Here is a 21105-nt window from a genome sequence, read left to right as displayed (position 1 = left end):
ATTTTGTCATTGAAGATGCTTCAAGTTTTGCTACAGCATTATTGTTTCGGCATTCGTGACATACAAATGTTGTTATAATTATGTCATTGCATCCTAAATGTTACTTATATCACTAGCCCTTCAGTTGTTCCATCATTGTTTGTATGATTGCTTCACTTCAGCTTGTTGACATGCTCTGTTATCAACTAGAACTATGCATATCCTTACTTTTCCACTGCAAGGAATTTGAAAATGTTGGCTCTTATACTGCATAATCTTTTGGCTTGAACCCTTCGCTTATCTTCACTGTTGTTTGATGGATCTTCATGTAATCACCTAGCATTTGTTGTTGTGATTTTGAACATTATATTCAAGTATTTCACTGATTTTGAATTCTTGATGCATATTCTTGCTAGTCTTGAAATGTTTTGAGATACTATGCAACTGATCACGCTTGCAAATACTTCTCTTTCATATGAAATTACAAAAAGTCAGTAAATAATTTCCCATTTTGCTCTAGCCTAGCTAGTATTTTGCATTTACAGCTAAAGGTTGACTTTGTATTTACTTTAATAGTTCCATAGAGCATTGTAGCTTTTCTTTTGATATTTGCTCCTAAATAGAGATAATATCTACAAGTTGTCTAACTTGACATGAAGGTTATTGTCAATCTCTTTTCATGACACATGTTTACATTTGTTTACCAGTACTTATCTGCAAGTTTTATTTTCTTCATGTTGGCTGAATGTTCCATTATTTATATCAATTGCATCCACATCTTGTTTCCTTGCTGTTATGAATTTGTTGATTGCTCTCATCAGCACACCATTATTGTACTTGCATTTTCATGTGCTTCCTGCATCATGTTATTATCTGCTTTATGCATCTTTGATTATATTTAACTGTAAGGTTTCAAATTAGTGATAATTTGTCCCTTAAACAGTTAGTTGATTTTGATCGGCATATCTGATAAAATAAAAGGTTTCAAATCAAGAATTGATATGACCCTTTGATACTATATATTTCTTTGTTTGACACTTTCTGATCAATGATACGCTGGGCTCGAACCCTTGTGGCAGCCACATATTAAATCCATGTGACATTGTCCTTATTACTACACATGGCACAAACAGTTAGAAAAATAAATCAGGGCTTAGGATTTTGGATGTAGATGCATATGCGGGACAAGGGGGTGAATTTGTTTGTCATTGCTTAGATGCTTTAGATCTAAACCAGTTTTTTTCAAGATGTAGGACATGGCGTGGGAGCGTGAAAAAGCAGGACAGCGGGAGCAAGCACATGGACAACCAGCAACAGGCCAGTCATTCCAGGCAATGGCTGGCACCTACGAACCCCTTTGCTTTCATGTTTTTCTATTTCCACATTTGTACTGATGTTCAAAATCAGACTTTTCTTTTATTATTTTACTCTTTAGTTTCACAGCCTGTGTTGAACATGATGGACACTTGATGAATAAAGTTACATTTTTGGAAAAATAGTACATGGTACTTATTTTATTTCAAGAAATATTGTTCTATTTTCTCCATAAACTGCAACTTATAAACATAAAAAGATCAAGTGTTTGCATAATGTTATGCTTTGAACATCAACATCAGATAGTAAATCATTTTCAGCAAGCATGGCTCTTTCTGTTTGAGCTGGTATGTCAAATAGATAACAGACAAGAAAGAGTTTATTTCAATAATTTTCATCTATGTGAAATCTCCCTTTGATAATATAGTTAAGGTGTATATCTATGAAGTTTGTTCATATCATACTTCATAAATGGTGGTATCTTCATGGGCAAAGTTATATGTTCCTCCAACATCTTGCAGCCTATTTTCTATCATAAACAAGCATTTCTAGCTTTTAACTTTGACATTATTATTTCTTACCATGCTTTTGAACTTTTAATTGTATTGGCTTTCTCTCTAATTTCAACATCTTGCAAGTTCTTCTGTAAAGTACATACTACTTTATTCACTTGATATATAGCTCTATGCCCATTCCAATTTGTCCCTCCTATGCCATAAGAAAGTTGACTACAAGGAAGCAAGCATAAAGAATTGGGATATATTGAACATGCCAACTTGGATGCATCTGTTTATAGCTCGCCAAAGTCAAAATAGATGTGACAACACTTCTACACATGATGTTCATGCAGCTAGTAGAAGCAACACTCCAGTTTCTTGTGATTCAAACAACTTTGAAGTTAAATCAAACAATGACTTTGATCTAGACTTTTAAATTTTTCTAGTTTTGAAATGATTTGAGTGTCTAAGTTTGGCATACTAATATAGTATTTATTAATATCAAGTTCTTATTAAGATAATATCTTATACTTTCTATAATGGTCAACTACTTGTCTGTAGTCCATCTTTCAATCTAGATAGGAATGTTTCATATCCTGTGTCTGTCTTTCAATCTAGATAGAAATATTTCCTATCCTGTCTCTTTTGTCTTCAGTCCAGATAGGAATGTTTCCTATCCTGTCTTCAGTTTTTTTTCTAATTTTGTCTTCAATCTACATTGTTTCTTTTAGAAACAACATCCTTGTAATTCTTTATAAGGAACACATTTGTTCCTCTGTTAATCAATCAATCATTCGGAAATTTGTTAATCTGCCAATTCTTAAATCTTGTAACATGGTATCAAACCATTATAAGGAATTTTTCGAAAAATTTATAATTTCTTTCGAAATTATCTGCTAAATTTTTTGAAATTATTTCTAAGGATTTCTCTATAGCCCGTCCAGGGTTTCTACTTCTTTGAGAAATTTATCTCTGCACATATGAGTTTCGGCTAGGGTTTATGGATCTGCAATCACGTCCATACAAAACGAAAGTCGTTTATATCCTTGGTCATTTTTATCTGCTCACGACTGGTAAAAATCGTGCCTTCTCTCTGAAAAAAATTGTGATCCTAATCTTGCATTTCATGGCTTAATCTGCAAATCACATCTGATATTATTTTGCTTGCATTTGATATTTGGCCTGGAGTTTTTGTTTGGTCTATAAGTCGTGTCCACAATAGCTAGGGGCTCCTTTTTTCTTGCAAATCACAACATTCAATTTTTGCTCTACAACTCGCAATTCGATGTTCGTTTTTCATGGCATTTTGAAAGCCCTGAATGTCACATTTTTCCTACCAAAAATGTTGCGCCCTTCACCCAATCTTGACGTCTCTATAGTTGCAAGACCTCTGGTTCGACTTTGAAACCAAAATCGGCCATTTTCTCTGCTTATTTGACCTCCCTAGCCATCGACTGTTATTCTGCTCAAAACCCTAGTTTTTGACGTCGGAAAAAAAATTGTTTTCACATTCTTGGGTTTTTTGAGACCTCATCTAGGATCTTCGTCAAAATTTTCTGAGTACCTCGTTTTTTGTGCCTTGATTTTCGAGCTGGCAAATTTACATTGACTGTAGATTCCTTCTGGGTTTTTCGTCTACTCTTCTGGGCACTTGTCATTTTTTTTGGGTCAGCCTCAACATTGCCTCGAACTTTGTGCAAATGGCATCTTTGATTGAATCTAATGTTGGAGGGTAGTCTACAATTCAATGGCCACAATTATAATCACTGGAAGCAGCACATGTTAACCATCTTCAAATATCATCGTTTGGATGAGCTTGTTCTAGGCACAAAGACTCGTCCGACCTTCGACCAAGCAGAACAGGACAAGTTTGATGATCGCAATCGAGAGGCTATTATGCTTCTTACGCTCTCTATTATCAATGATCAACTATCACAGATTCCTTCTGGCAAGTCAGCTGTAGAAATCTGGAAATATCTGAAGGAGCTGCATGAAACATCTGACAAAAGTCAGGCATTCTTTCTGAAGAATCATTTGTTCTCCATTATGATGGATGAATGTATGTCCTTACAAGAGCATCTGACAAAGATTAAGGACATCCACAATCAGCTCGAAGCTATTGGTCGGAAAATGGAGGAAGAGGATATGGTAGTCGTCACTCTGAAAAGTCTACCATCATCCTATGAGCATAGAAACACTCAACATTACGTCAACTAATGTTGATCTGAAGTTTCTATAATTATACACCAAACTTCTGCAGCAGAATCATTGGAAACAACAATTTGGCAGCAGTACTTCTACAGCCTCCTCAGAGCAGGCATTTGCTACAAAATCCTTTCAACAAAACATCGGCAACCATCAGTCTTCTCAGCCTTTCCAGCATCAACCTTCTGCTCAATCCCTAGATGGCTCTACAAAGCAAAATGTACAGTGTAATTACTGTCACAAGTTTGGCCATATGAAGTTCGAGTGCCAGAAACGTTTGGCTGCCCAAGCAAGGAAAAATGCTTCCCAGCCAACAACACAAGTTGTCGAGCTTCTTGATCAAGGCGAAGCTGCATTTTTTGCCTTCTGAATCTATTTCTGTTTTTTTGGGTTTGTTGATTTTCTCCTCAAAAATCATTTCATGTTGTCTGTAATACGCAAGGTTGCGTGAGATTCTAGGTTTTATCGTTTTTTCCACAAAAACGAAGTTTTGTAATTGCACCCTGTTTTGAGTTATAGCACTCTTCTGGCAAGGCTTCTTGGTTTCAGCATTCTGTAGATCTAGGGAGGGTCTCAGTTATCCCAGAATGTTCCGACATTCGTACGTTGACAATTAAGGGAAGGTATTAAGATAATATCTTATACTTTCTATAATGGTCAACTACTTTGTCTGTAGTCCGTCTTTCAGTCTAGATAGGAATGTTTCCTATCTTGTGTCCGTCTTTCAGTCTAGTTAGGAATGTTTCCTATCCTGTCTCTTTTGTCTTCAGTCTAGATAGGAATGTTTCCTATCCTGTCTTCAGTTTTGTTTCTAATTTCGTCTTTAGTCTACGTTGTTTCTTTTAGAAACAACTTCTTTGTAATTCTTTATAAGGAACACATTTGTTCCTTTTTTAATCAATAAATCATCCGAAAATCCGTTAATCTGCCAATTCTTGAATCTTGTAACAGTTCTAACATCAAAAATCAAAAATATCTATTATTTTAAAATTCAAAATTTTAAAGAAAGATGTAAGAGTCATAGTCAAAACAAAAAACAATCTTAGGCAAATTCATAGAGATAGGGATTTTCCCAGGAGGATGAATTTCCAGAGGGATCCTAGGGATTCCTTTGACAAAACAATGAATCCAGAACTTCGACAAATGGGGGAGAAAATATTCAAACATTCCATCCTTTTCTAGTAGCACCATCTTGATTCCCCTCGAAGGAAAACATCAAGTGGACACTCAGAGTGGATATAATTTTGACCTTGGGCCTTCGCAGAACACTTGGCGGTCACCATAGAATAAGAATGGATAGTTTGAGTACAAGGATTTTAGGAAGGAGAAAACCAAACATTGTCTAGAGGTGAAATAATTATGCACCTCGGTGAGGATCTGTACAAAGGTTTTGGGCCCGACTATAGATCAGTTTAGAGGATAGGCATCTTGGTGATATGGAGTAGAACAGATAACCGTGCAGCGGATATTGCAAATTAGTAGAAAGAGTCTTTCAAACACCAAGTGAGAATCAAATCCCTCTCAAATTGAAATATGAGAATCTAGAGTGATATCCTTTACTTTATGATGGTCATACTTTCTATAAAATGAATTGGACTCCTAATTTCAATTCAAGGGAGTTTGAACTTAAAACAATTTTTCAATGGACAAACATGGAAGGGCTCCAAATGGAATGTTGGAACATGGATGCCATATTTATAATCACAGAAATCCTAAGTAATCCTATAGGAGTTGAAAAAAATTCCGAATGGGATCACAAAACAACGAAGGGTTTTAATGAAAATTCCCTCTAATGGCAGGAGTGCTAACAACTTGGAATTTTTTATGAAATTTGGTAAATGGATTCCATTGACTAGTTCTACTAAAGAGCACAATGGGGGGAGAAGTATCACAGATAGACATTTATCCCTCGAATGCTCTAGAAAAGGGTATTCTATTATTCAACCAAATCCTTATAAATCGAAAAAGTCATAATCAACACCAGAACCCGTGAAGCCCAAGCAAGTTCCTAATGTGGGGCATGAAGAATACAATGTGGAAATGGATTCAATGCAAATAGAAAAGGATAATATATTTGAACACATCCAATATTGGTTTCATAAGGATGTTTCTTGTGATCAGAATGATGGGGTGAATGCTAATGGTCAGGATAGAGTAGAAAGTTGGAAACCGCACAAGGATCCTCTACTTCAACATAAAAAATTCAATAGGGGAAAAATTTGCATTTATCTATAAACAACATAAGGATGCGTTTAGAAAGAGGGGAAGGTCTAAAGGATATGAAGTGGAGAAAGCTATGTCAGAGGGGGAAACGCATCATCTCTACTAATTGTTGAATCAATGGATATCCATATGATGGAGGAACGAATCGTCTAGGATGCATATGAAGCTATGGGCAGTCTGATTGCCAATAAGTATCTTTTGGAAGGCATTACTAATGTGGTTGATCAATTGCATTCACCTATAATGGTTTTCCAAATGAGGGACTTAAATAAAGAAGCGGTTATGGAAAATGAGCAGTACCTTCTTTTTCGCCCTTTGGAAACCAAAGATATTACAAATAATGGTGAAATGGAGGGGCAGTTGGGATTACTCCAAACTATTGCTAGTAAAGTTGCTCCAGACTGTGACTAGAAGTCATGAGAGAAAAAAAAACACGGAACTCAAAACTATTGATGGTGAGGCTAAAGGACAGATAAAGAAATGTTGGGCACTGAGATCAGGGAAGGGTGGCCCCCTTCCCCAAGGGCCATGAGGCTCATTATGTAGAATGTTAGGGGTCTAAAGGCCCCTAAAGAATAGTTCTCAATTAAGTGTTGGTTAGGGATATGTCAGGGTTCTATGTAATGTTGCAAGAGCCTAAATTATTGAAGGGGTCCAAAAATGGCGTGTGTTCAAAAATAGGGAGTAACTTCGAACTAGATATGTCACCAAGTAAATAGCATTTTCTCGAATCTAACTTTATAATGTATATGGACCTAATGATTGCATTAGGAAAAGCACAGTATGGCAAGAGTTGGATAGGTTAAATAGGGCTTTGCAAGACTGTCATATCATCTCTATGGGGATTTCAAAGCAATTTTGAGAGGCACTGAAAACTCTGGGGATATTACAAGGGAGAATCAGTCTCAAGAAGCTTTTAGCAACTAGGTTGACAAGAATAGTCTATTGGAGATTCAATGCTATAATGGAAACTAGACATGGACTAATTAAAGATTTGGTTTCAATCATATTGCAGAAAAACTTGATAGGTTTTTGTTCAGTGGGAATTTGGAGAATGTCCATTTGGGTTTGATTGTAGAACGCTGCCCTGTTTCAGCTCCGATCATTTCCCTCTATCATTGGTAATCATTGGGGATAGAAAGTCCTTCAGGAGTCCCTTTAAGTTAGAAAACATGTGGATGAGAGTCCCCAATTTCTTCAACATGATTAAGGAAAGGTGGGCTTCAGACACTACAGAGGGCTCAAAGATGTTTAGATTTGTGGCAATATTGAAAGTCACTAAGCAATACCTAAAGTCTTGGAACAAAGAGATATTCACTAATATCTTTGCGGCTAAAAGTGAACTAGATGTTGAATTATAAAATTTGGAAGAGACGTTGATTAATAATAAAATGCATCAGTCTTTATATAGTAAGAAGTAGAAGCTTGTAACTACATACAAAGATTTTCGTGCCCAAGAGGGAATTTCCTAGAAGAAAAAAGCTTGAGAAACTTGGATCAAAGAGGGAGACAAATACAAAATTATTCCATAATGGCACGATGTAAAGAAGGTTGATTAACAAAATTGCTTCTCTCAACTTCTCAAATGGATTTAGGACTGAGAAACTAGAGGAAAATTGTAAGCATGTTGCTGCTTAATTTTGAGAGATCCTAAACTCAAAGGAAGGATCCAATTTAATTGTCCAAAAGGAAATGTTACAAAATATTCCATGGTTATTAGATTTCTCAATCAAGACTTTTTTAATGAGATCGAGAATGCCCTCTTTCAATTGCACCAGTTACAGCATGTAGGCTAGATGGTTGGCTAGTGAGTTTCTTCCTAAAATGTTGGGACATTATTGGCTAAGATTTGGTCGTGGCCAAAAATGCAACTTGGGAATTAGGACATCTCCTGACAGAGGTTAATAATACCTTCATAGCCCTCATACTAAAGAAGAGTGTCACCCAACCACTAAATGATTGTTTTCCTATTTCAGTATGCAATACCATCTACAAGCTGATGACAAAAACTTTGGCGTATAGAATGAAATTAATTCTACATGATATCATCTCAAATGAGCAAACTGGTTTTGTGTTTAGTGTGATGTTCCCAATGCCAATATGACTCTCACCTAAGGCAAGAATACTCCCGCAAATATGTGTAATAATCCCTCTGCATGGCACAATTATTTTTCCCACATAGCACTATTCACCCCTTACCTGAATGTTTAGGCCCATAAGACACTAGGCCACACCATACATCTTCCCCAATCTACCCTTGTACGAAAGCACTTTAAGTCCTTACTCCCATATGGTGGAAACAATTCCTACTATTGACACCAAATTTTGTATAGTCAACACAGAGTCAACAACCATATGATCAGTAGATCTCACAACTTGTGCAGTGATTCCCATAATGCTCGACCTTTGAATCAATAACCGTGTGGCCAAGATGAAGCAACACACACTCAAATGGCAAGACAATTTAATTAGGCAAATAAAGGTTCACAATGTTAGAGGGTCAAACGTAATGAAATGATTATGCAGAGAACTTGATCGCATAGTAAGATTATATTGTCATGAATGATGAGGCAAGACATGGACTCCAATATTTATTCATAATATTCTTGATTACAACAGATTGCAACCACAACAGACTAGGATGAGGAGTGACTCCCACCAAAACTGCAAAGTGCTAGAATAGGAAGGATCTTGCACATCTAAAATGACAAAAAATTCTGAATTCCAACTGGAATTCGCAAATTCATAAGAAACATAAAACTCCACTATGACTAACTATACCACCAAACACAACCTTATAAAGGTCTCTAGGAAGTTTCCTAAAGGGTTTACAAGAAGACCGACAATTTTTTTTTTGTTTTTATTTTATAATTAAGTTAATTAATTGAAGGGTCTATATAATATTATTAAATTTGGGATCACCTAGTCAATTAATTTAATCAAATCATTTGAATATTTTGGGAACATTACACCTAGTTACTCTATCTTTGATGTGATCAACAATGATCAGGAGAATATTTTCTTAGTTTGGACCTATAATGTCCCACACGGTTGGTGGTATGAATGTGTGTTAAAAATCTTCTTATTCCCTTGCATTGCTATGTGTGCAGTCAAGATGGGTGTATGACATCAATGTACAAACAAGCAAGATGTGCATCTATTACCGTACAAAATATCCACCACACAGTTGTTCCTCTGATACTGTACAAGTTAGAACCATAAGGGTTGGAGCTTTGCCATATTAATTAATTAATTAAAGGTCCTTTATTATTTGATTTAATTCCAAGGGACCAATTAATTAATAAATTAATACATTTAAACTAGGGACATCACAAATTCTCGTCGTCCAAAGGTTGCTTGCCCTCAAGCAATCCCTAATTGAATGAGCTGCCATTAGCTCTAGGATCCCAAACCAACTGTGCAGGCAGAATGAGTGAATTGGCATCCAACCTTCGTTGTGTCACACTGTCAACAAAATTCCATTATGCCACTCTAGTACAAACATTGTCATTTTTGTTGTCTTCAGGATCCCAAACATGCCAGTCTTGAAATACATCAATCTAGTCCTTCACGATCGCCACCTACGGAAGATAGACTTCATACTCAAATTATGGTAGCAATTGTTTCTTCAATTGATTGTAGGTAATGCCTCCACCTGTAGGCTTACGATTCCATTTATGTGACTCCAAATCATTACCCATATATTGCATAAAGTTTTTAGCCTTGCTCCCCTTCCACATACTGACAATATTATGAGGATCCACTTTGACATTGGCTCAGTTGTAGTCATGTCTCAAAATTGCTATTTTGTCTTGTTCCCTAAACTTAAATATTTTTGTATCATCAATCGTGTTTGAATCATCAATGATTTCTCCATCTTCATATCTTTTGACTACCTTGACATTTTTGTTTTTCTCCATCTAAAGGGGCAATTAGGGTCTTTTTCTTGTCCATGTCTGTTGATGTCTGCATGCCTTCATCTCGTATCCATTTATCAATCTCCTGCTTTAGACCTGTTAAGTACCAGAATTTGCACCCACTACTGAACTAAATGAGTTCAGTAATTCTGGTATAACATGAGAATCACTTATATGTGGGACATGCAATTGAAGTGAGACCTCCGGTTTCTAGGTTGGTTCCTATCAGATGCTTTACTTCAAAGTTGAAAACTTATAAGGGAAAGGGATAGAAAGATAAACAAAAACTAAAACTAAAACAAAAACAAAAACTAAACCTACGGTGATGCACCTAAAGTTTGAATGAGTGATATTCGGAGAACTTTTACACTTGAAAACCATGAAACAATCTTCAAACTCACACAACTTGCCTAACACATGCATGCACATAAATATTTTGCAGAAAGGTTGAAATGGATATTTGCTCAATGAAGGAAAATTAATCTTTCACAATAAAGAACACATTACATCCATTCTACACAACCTGCACCCCGTGCCATACATTTATCACAAAAATAGTACAAAAGTGAGACAAAATTGAAAGGAAAATAAGGCTTTCACTAACAATTTGATCAAATCACACGAACACAATTCTACAAATGACAAGAAGATGATAAAAATTATGCCAAAATAGTCTTCAAGGTAGCTTCTGAATATCATAAATTGAGTTACAAAATTATACAGAAATTCTACTCAAAGGACGAAGAAAATCACTAAGAGCCCAAAAATTGCATGAGAGAGAACTCCTTTTCAAATGAGCCACCAACCTCTTTAAGTACAAATTCCAACTCCACCTCTTGTGGTCGAATGCAACAAGAAAACCCCAAAAATAGGCTCTCAAAAACCTCCAAATGATGTGCTTGATGACAAAGTCAAGCCATGTCATACACCATCATGAAAGCTCTTTGAAATTGCACTAAAAGCCTCCAAACTAAGTCAAAAACACTCCTAAATGAACTCAACTATCTCCTAAATTCCCTCCACTTGTTCTCAAACAAATTTGACTCCATCTCCACTATCCAACCATATAAGGATGGCTTTTTTTTCTAAATTTACAATATCTCAACTTCAAGCTTCAAGCCTTTTGCCACTATATTGCAATAGTATCTAATAGGTTCTAAAAACAACATAAAAATAAATATTTATTTTGCAATATATTTAATACTTATTTAAATAATTTATAATTAATAATATTAAATACTAATTACATTAATGTTATTGAGCAACATAAGCCACTTGATAATCTTAATTTAATAAATATTTAATACTATTAATTATAAATTATTTAAATAACATTAGATAATATGCAAAAATGAATATTAAATCCATATGAAATTTTATGTTTTATCAATATCAATAAAAAATGGTTTATAATTGTATCATTTATATTAGTATTGATTTACAGCATTTACAAAAGTAAAATAAATGGCATATACATCACTTATGCTTTTGGAAGCTCAAAATATCAACGTGGCTATGAGGAGATGGAAAAATAAAATAAAACAACAAAGGCAAACAAATGCCTTGCTACTATGCATGATACATATAAAGAAATATTAGGGTTTCAACCCTAAAAGGACTTCATTCTTTACATTTAATTTGGCTTTTCATGCTTTAGCTGTCTGGGAAGAAGAGGAGGAGGGTTTTAGAAGGAAAAAATGCAGTTCAATCTGCATCATTTGCTCGCACTTTTCCTGCTATTTAGCTGCTGCTATCATGGCATCTTGACATAGAGTTTTGCTGGGCCAATTTGAGTCATTTTTGGAGCTTAATGTCTGATTTTAAGGCATCTTCAATGCCATTTTAAGCCCTTTATTGCAGCGATTATTGGCTGGAGTAAGACGTGGCTATTTGAGGGCATTTTTACCACCACTTTGGAGCTTGTAGTCTGCCATGACTTAGTCTTCTTGCTTTCACGTGGAGTTAGTGTTTATTTGGTGGTTTCCTAAAGCATTTCGAACCTAATTTTTGGGCATTTAAATGGTACATTTAAGTCTTCTTTCTGTAGCAATTCAATCATTTCTTGAGCTGACTTTGCCTGATTTTATGACATTTTAGATGCCATCGGGAGCCCTTTAGAACTGAATCTTCACTATGCAACCATAGTTATTTTCATAATGGACTTGGAATTTTACATGTGTTTTCCTTTGAAGGATCGTGCTTGTCTTTCTGCTTTGTATGAGCCAGTATTGGTTGGAACAGAGATATTTCTGCTATCCTTTCTTGCAATTGTATCATTCTTCAAGCATATAATTTACTTATTCCCTGTAAATCATACCCTTTGCCTCATGATTTCTTCTCGCTAGCTGGCATCTTTTATATATTTTTACATTCTCCTCTATACGGATCTTCCAGCTTTTTCATTTCAGGTATTCACTAGGCTCTCAGTTTGAAGTCTGGGCTTCCATTGCTCAAATATTTAAAATGTCACTTACATTTTCTTTACGAAATTCAAATGTTATGGCTCTTGTTCTAATATCCAGTAAATATAATGTCTTTGAGGTTTATTATTTGCATCTCAAAAATCATTTTAATACAAACCAATTTGCTGTTACTGCTGAGTGCCACCATTCATAATAATTTGCAAGATTTTTTGTGAAAACTTCGTCAATCATGCACTTCTGATTTGTCTAAATGACACTTGTATTTGATATATGTTCTGAGGCTTCTGTTATAAAAAACCTTTTCCTGAATCTGGATAGCTTGCAAGCTGTGAAAATTCATTCCATAGTTGTTGCTTTAACCAAGTTGTTTATTTGCTCCAGTGTGATCTCCAATATGATTATCTATATGCATCTCTCAAATCCCCATGCTTAGGAAAGATTATCTAAAATCTCAGGCAACTATAAAAATTTGTATTAAAATGCAACAGAAATTCCATTTCTTGAAAGACTTGTTTGAAATCAAAAGAGTTATTTGAAATTACTGACCCATTACGAACTAGAAGCATTGCAATATTGCAGGAATCATGTGTAGAGTCCTTATTTTAGTATCATATCTGAAGCATTTATTTTCCATCTTGTTTTGACTCCACAACTTTTAGATACTTATTTTCTGCATATTAGTGTATGCTTACCTCTTGCTCACTACTTGCTGAATGCTGAAAGGATTATGGAAGTATTGTTTTTCTTCTGACACAATGTATGACTTCAGCATATGTGCTTTTATCCGTATGCTCCAATTGATTTGATTGACCTGTAACATTTCTTCCCTTGCGGTTTGATTAATGTTCGCACTAATGAGGCACATGTATCATTTATAAATGCAATATCACACTCTTACATTGTTCACTTTTGCACCTTTGACACTTATGATGTGCCTTTGATCAGTTTTCGTGATCCTATATATTATAGGCACGCCGTGCTCAATAACCCTCATGGAAGCCTACAGTTATATCTGCGTACCTATGAGAGATAAGATTCTACACAGGAAACAAACATGTTAGCAATAAAATTTGACGTGATCATGATTGCCTTTGATATACTGGTATATGTTTATATTTTTATGCAAGTGCATGACATTATGGTAGCATAGAATATTTGTGCATAAGGTGAGGTGTTTCCATCATTTCTTAGATCCATTGGATCTAATCATCTTCTTTGTGTGCAGGACTCAAAGACTTGGAGGAAATGCAGTTTGGGGCAGCAGGCAAGCAGGATTGGAACAATGCAATATGACCAATCATTATAGGCAATGACTGGTGCCCTATGACCCTCTCATTCTATGCTCTTTCTTTCATGTTTATGCACTTTTCGTAGAATAAAGATAGATATTAGTAGATTTGAAGGTTACTCTCATAGCCAATTGTGTGAGAGAAATTTACTTTCAGTATTTCATTTCATTCTATCAGTTGTAAATGTCATTTGTATCTATCTTTTGATGAATAATACAAGGACATTCTTGTGTGAAATGAATGGCATTCATGCACTTTCTTTGTCTTCATACTTAAATTTTACGCGTGTGCAAAATTTTAGTAACAAGACCATTGTTGAAGATGTGTTGAGATGACAAATTCTTCATTTGCAATTCTATATAATACTTCAAAGATATGTCCTCCCATCCACCAATCACCCAGTCTTGCTTGATTTTCTTCAGTGACTCAACCAAAGTGAGTATTTGTGATTTCTAACGCTCGACCCTAGAAGAGAAAGTCGTCATCGATGACCTTGTGCCCGCCAAGAGGTTGAGTGTGTCTTTATTTGTTCATGGAGCTTCTGTTGACTTCTTAACTCTCTCAAAATTTCATTCAAATCATTCAAAGCCAAAATTCTATCTCCATCAATACCCGACAGGCTAGCAATATCAACAGCTCTGATACCACTATAATATCCCACACGGTTGGTGGTATGAATGTGCGGTAAATCTCTTCTTATTCCCTTGTATCGTTATGCGTGCAGTCAAGATGGGCGTATGACATCAATGTATGAATAGACAAGATGTAAGGCTATTAACGTAGGGAATATTCACCACACAATTGTTCTTTTGATATAGTACAGGCTGGCATCGTACAAGTTGGAACCTTGCCACCATGCAGGTTATGTCTCTAGACACCATATGGAGTATTCCATATAGTTCAAACTCCCTACGTCTATGATCTTTGTATAGCAGGGATGATCTAGCAAGGTTGTGTATAGATGTTGTATGACTACTCTAGACTTGTCTTCGGTAGCTAAACAATTCCCTCGGTATATCAATATTAATATTTATGCAGAAAAAATTGTATCTTGATATTCTAATGACGAATCTATAAACTTGCAGATGACACAAAGTTGAACTGATGCCAGAGACACAAAGTAATATTAATCTCCAAATGTTCATAGCACTTGATTACATATTACATATGCATCGAACAAGATCCGATCAAATACAAGTAGTCACCAAACGAAAACTATTAGCAAATTTGGCATATACAGTGAGATATCTGAGCAATACCTCCAACGACAGAATAGGGAGGCATCAAACCACCAAAATTGCAAGGGTAGAATAGGGAGGATCTTCCACCTTAGAAACTGTGCAAGAACTACCTTTAGCCTCTAGAAATACAAAAAACAATCAAATCCAATCCATGATGAATTGCAATGCCCAGTGATCACCTTATAAAGCCCTGCAAGAAGCATCTAGAGATATACAAATACAGGCCAATGATATTATTTATTAATTTGGTTCTCATATTTATTAATTAATTAAAGGTCCATTATTTAATTTAATTCTAGGGGTCAATTAATTAATTATTACATTAAAATTGGAGAGATCACGAGACCACTAGGAAGCAAAGCGTGATTGTAAAGCTAGACATAAATAAGGCATATGATGACTTGAATTTGTGATTTTAGCTAAAAGATTTGAAGGCTTTTAGTTTCCAACATAGATGGATAGATTAGATCTATCAATGTATTTCTACCCTAAGGTTTTCAGTATTGGTCAATGGCTCTCCAGAAGGGTATTTCGAAGTATCTCGAGGACTTAGACAAGGTGATCTTATATCACCTTTTCTTTTTATTATTATGGTTGAGGCTCTACAATGAGCTTTTATGAATGAGGTTAGCGGAGGTCTGATCCAAGGGGTGGAGGTTACTAGCTCCCTTCTCCCCATTTCACATCAGCAATTTGCTGATGGTACTGTGCCCTTTGGGACAGAAAAAGGAATTGAGGCTATTCCTATGAAGCATATCCTTGGAAAAAATTACTGCTTCTTTGGGTCAGGAAGTGAGTAAGAAGTTAGTGTTCTGTTTTTCCAATATGCCTTCTTAGTTGGAAAGAGAAATTATTCAGATATTGGAATTTAGTCAAGGACAACTACCTTGCACTTACCCTGGTCTTCCACTATCTCAAATAAAAAATGGAGAATAGGATGAACTCTAAGAAGGGGAAGTGGCTGTCTTGGTGAAGAAGACCCACTTTGATAAAATCAGTCATTTTAGCCATGCCTATTTATCTGATGTCCTGTGTGGCTCTCCCCTTGGGTTTCACATAAATTGAATCAAACTCAGAAGCTTCTTTTGGAAAGGGACAGATGAGAAGGAGAAAATTGGATTGGTGGTATGGGATAAAGTGTACCAAGAAAAAAAGATGGCGGTGTGGGTCTCAGAAATCAAGCCATTCAGAACGGAGCTCTTGGGGCTAAGCTTGTCTGGAGAATGTATAAGGTTAACAATAGAAAATTGGCACAAATCATACAAAAGAGATACTTGGAGGGTGATAGCCCAGAAAGAATATTCACCACCTTAGATCCTCCCAAAAGATCAAGAAGCAGAATATTATGCAAAATTGCAAGGGTGTTATTCAGAGCTATTAGATTTCCACAATCCATATGATTGTAGTGCAAATTTCTAGATTTGATTGTGTGAAGAAATGGTTTTTTATCAACATTTCAAATCAGACTCATTGTATTCTCTTGCACCCTGATAATGATAATGAATTACGGACTGTGATCCAAACATTGATGGAAAAAAAATTGTTCACACAATCAATCCAGAAACTTACAGTGCAAGGGTATTATTGCTGGCTTTCTCTCATATATTGTTCATAATGATAATAAAGTTTTGTCTTGGTCTTATTCTTGGGTAGGATATCCAAGCATTGAGAGCTTTATCAATGCTCCCAATATCAAGGCCACTCTAACCCAGTTGTGGGGCCTCATGTCATGGAATCTGTAGAATTTTCCATTGCTGATAATCTTCGTGGAAGGAAGTGGAGAGATATTTTAGCTTTGGGTCTGGATCCTCACGAAGCTGAGATGTTGAGGAATGTTGTCAGTAACAGATTTGTATCTTTTAGAAGGAGAGAGGATAAACTCATCTGGTGTGACTCTAAGTAAGGTGTGTATTCGGTCAAAAAAGGCTATTCAGAACTTGTTGAACCTCACAGTTATCATGGAACTATTCTTCCTATTCATTTGTGTTGGAACATACCAAGCTTTCCCAAGCTAGCCTGTTCGCCTGGGCCGCATTACAGAAAAGAGTTTAAGCAGCAAATCGCTTCAGGAAGCTGGGATTTTATGGACAGTCTAGATGTAATACGTACAGAGCATAAGAGGAGTTGGTGGATCATATTCTCTTGACTTGTCCCTTTGCCTAAAAATGTTGGATGTGGCTTTCTGCAAAATTAGGAGAGAAGAGTGCTCTCCCTAATGATATATTGTGCATTTTTCAATATTGGCCTAACCTTCAATTGTCTGTAGACATCTGCAACTTGATCCCTCTCTGGGATCTGTCGAAGGAGTCAAATAGAAGATTGTTTCAGGGCAAAGAAATAAATATTCTCTCTTTCCAAAATAAGGTGGAGAGAGACCTTATTGAAATTGTCAATAGTAGGATGGCCCAGATTTCTCCTAGAGGTTGAATCTTTTCGGAATGGAATGCTAAAATGACATTGCCCTGGACTGGCTTGAGGGTACCAGCATAGATCGGCCATTGCAATGCTATAAAGGTTGACAAAAGATGCAATTTTCTGGGATGCCCCACAGGTCAGGTGATATAAACTAAATTTTGATGGTGCCTCCCGGGGCAACCGGGGATTTCAGGTGCAGGGTGTATTATTTGAGATTGAAATCGACACACAATTATTGCTTCTTCCAAGCCACTTCCTAGAGGTACCAATATTGCAGCAGAGTTCAGAGCACTTATCCATGGATTGAACTCTTGCATTGGTTCAGATCTCAAAATATTGAGATTGAAGGGGATTCTGCAAATGTCATGAATGCGATGAGAATGGGCACTACTCCAAATTGGAAACTTTGTGCTCTTTTAGAGGAAACCTTACAGCGAATTGCAATGTTGGATAATTTCACTATTCATCACATTTATCGTGAAGGCAACACCGAGACAGATAGATTATCTAATGGGGCAGCCAACTGAGGCCACTATGTGGAATTAAGAAATTGATTAAGTTTTCAATTTGGAGCTTGGTAGTACAACCGGAGGTTTGATGTGCTATTTGGTGAAAATTGTCACTCTAAGTGATGTGTTTTCCACGCATTTGGATTACATCGCCCTCCACTTCCAGATATTTTGCGAGGTGTAAGGACAACTCTCAGGTGAAATAAAAACAGAGCATATAATGAATTTTGGAGTGTAGCACATTTTATGGGCTTATTTACTTGGCCTAAAAAATTGCTTCTCCACTGTTCCATTGGATTAGTTACTTCCTCAGAGCATTGTTTCTCAGCAAAAGGATAGATACCTCGGATGAACTGAGTTCTGTTAATCATCAAATGACTGTTTCGGGTGAGGTTTTGGACTTTCATCTGAATACCATTATAAATGGCCATGCTATCTCTTGTGTTAATAAGCTGGAAATTCAAGCAGTGAAAACGGTGTGAGGTGGGATTTCCTATTTCAGAATAGTCAATACAGAGTTAATTTGAAATTTCCTCCAGATTTTTTGTCTATTCTTGATTTAGGTGTCCCTAAAGTTGATATGCTCCTACTCCTGTGTGCCATGTTTATACCAAGGATTTTGGTGGATGATATCGATATGACTGTATGGGCGGAAGTGGGTGTTGGTGTTCCTAGGACTAAGGATATACCCAAATTGATCATTTGGAGTGGAAGAGTGGAAAAGCATACTTCCATTCTGAATTCAGATGATAGAGAACTTGGGAGCCATCAGCACTGGGCCACAGTTGGTCGGGACTTTCTCAGTAGGAAGATTAAACTCTGGATGAGGTTCATGATTTTGACTGGCTCTTTGACTTTGCAGAGCTAGTGATTGATTGAGATTTCTTTGATTGGGTTTGAGAATGAAGGTGCACTTGACTTTCTGGTCTTAAATTTGACATTTTTTTGGCACTAGTGCATTTAGGTGTGCAGCAAGCATTTTCTTTGGAGGTTCCTGGATGGCACCACTTTCCTATGTGCTCTACTGCAACTTCTTGGACATTATGGTGGATTTTGGTGGCAGTCTCCTTTTTCGTTGCACTCTGCTCATAGGCTCTCACTGCCAAAGCACTATCTGGGCTTCATTGTCTTCTCTGATTGGGTCTTTTCCCCTAAATTATGTTCTGTTTGTCTGTCGCACTAGCATCATATGCCCTGTTTGTCTATGTCTGTCTTTGGTGGAATTTTTTGTATTCTGGGCAATGCAGACTTTATCTCTCTTTGTTGCATAGATTTAAGGGTTTTTTTTGACTGTTCCTCTCGTGCCCACATGGCGGTTTATTGAGGGAAAAAGAAGGAAAAAAGAAAGAAACCTAGATGATTATATTTATAAAAATCACATGCTGCTATTCATGAATTATAATTTGACACATACATATTTATAGCCAAATCCTTGCTATTGCAGAAGAGATCAATAACTTGAACTGGAAAATGGAAAACTAGATATTTCTAAAAAGTTATGTTGGTACAAAGCTTCTGTATCAATAACACTGTTTGAAAACTGAAGTAACGTCAAGATTGTTTTTTTTCCATGGCCTTGTGAAAAGCATTCGGTCCTAATCTTAACAAGGCTCCTTGCAAAAGTTAAGTCCTACTATAGCAACCTTTCTGTGTTGAATTTTGCAGATGAGACTTTACAAGGATATAAGCCTTTTTCAAGTTTTGTACAAGATGACCCTGGTATCAGAATGCGTCATTGCTTGTAAAACTGCGATTCCTGATCGAAATCCGGGAATTACATTATTCATTTTTGCCAACTCTGGTTTTAAAAAGGAAACATCACTAACCAAAAAAAGGCATCGCTGAATAAATGGCAGCCAGGCAAACAAGCATAATATGAAAAGATAGATTTTCTTTATTTCTAAAGCCAACTGAATGTGAAAGTTGCATTCTATAGTTATATTCTTTAAGACACGGTATTAGCCACCGAAATTTCTGCTATTAATACCTGGAAATTTGATTGTTTGTACGTTCTCCTAATATAAGACAGCAAAATTAACTTCTTTAGATTCCGAAGCTAAACAACATACTGCGCAAGTGAAAAATTTTACAGTGGAAACTAACTTCAGTGAAGGATGTTAAAATTTCAGCAAGAAAACTTCATAACATGTGGCAAACTCTTCCTCCTATACATTCATTGCTTTGCAGAAGACATGGCCATCGAAGCTTGTGCAAGAGAATTATCTAGCCAACGCGATCTTAAACATTACACCAATTTCGCAAAAGAAAATGATAAAGAAAGATGGACAGGCAGTTCCCATATTTGATTAAAGTAATGCATGGGCATTGTCAGAAGCAACTCATCTACAAAAGTCCAAGTGTTTACATGTCCATGACCTTCCAGAAACCTTTGATGGCTCCAATTGTAGTTTCTGTGGAAGTATGTTTTGGCATATTCCTACCCAATTTAGCAAAAATCACATTTTTTTAAAATAAATTTGACTCCGTACCAGCCTCAGAAAGCTACTGCTGTCAACAAAAAATTTCTGCAATGCCAATTTGTAGATAAGGTGACAGAAAACGTTTTTTGACATGCCTGGATTGAATGATTTCCCAAGTCGAAGTTGCGCTCTGGTTCAAAGTCCTGTGATTTTCTCCTTCTGGCTATCCGAGAATTGAGTTAGAGTGGGAGGGACGGAGTTCTTTAGTAAAGCAAGCTAATTGGTACTTTTACTTTACAAGCAGTGAGCAAAGAATAGGAATATGTTTAGCTTCAGCTCGAGATATTTATCTTCATACGCTACGTACATCGTAGGCCGCCAACACGTTTCCAACCTTGACTTTGAAGGAAAACACAGGATTAAAGTTTACAGATGTATTTGTATTCTGAAAATCTGTCTGAGAGAAAAGGTGAAACCAGTGTCGAATATCTTAATAAAAACAGTTACTTTCTTGGGTCACACATGATGAAAGTTGTTTGTACAATAAAAACACAAAAAGAAGGAAATGAATAATAGGGGGGAGGATGTATCGTTGAGTATTATTCTAACTTGTGTGTTTCTAAATCACATCACTTCCAATTTATTTGACAAATTTAATGTCTATAATTGAAAT

The 21105-nt window shown here is 36.2% G+C and overlaps 1 protein-coding gene across 4 annotated transcripts in view; it reads right to left on the bottom strand.

The window, feature by feature from the left end:
• Nucleotides 1-20889, bottom strand: part of LOC149564026 (ras-related protein RABC1-like) — a 198057-nt gene extending 177168 nt beyond the window's left edge. Inside the window, exons 1-2 of one of the 4 annotated variants that reach the window (XM_089827132.1) lie at nt 20588-20675; nt 20378-20449 (exon numbers count right to left, since the gene is read on the bottom strand). The gene's annotated coding sequence lies outside the window, so the exon portion shown is untranslated. Of the gene's footprint in view, nt 1-20377; nt 20450-20501 lie in introns of all 4 variants that reach the window. The other 3 variants (XM_089827133.1, XM_089827130.1, XM_089827131.1) reach the window with 3 other exon arrangements.
• Nucleotides 20890-21105: the final 216 nt, after the last annotated feature.

Source organism: Cupressus sempervirens, chromosome 4 (genome assembly GCF_028749045.1).
Source record: "Cupressus sempervirens isolate cs-2001-9-10 chromosome 4, ASM2874904v1, whole genome shotgun sequence".
Taxonomy (NCBI): Eukaryota; Viridiplantae; Streptophyta; class Pinopsida; order Cupressales; family Cupressaceae; genus Cupressus; species Cupressus sempervirens.
Note: the sequence above shows the minus strand (reverse complement) of the source record. Positions and strands in the feature narration are given on the sequence as shown.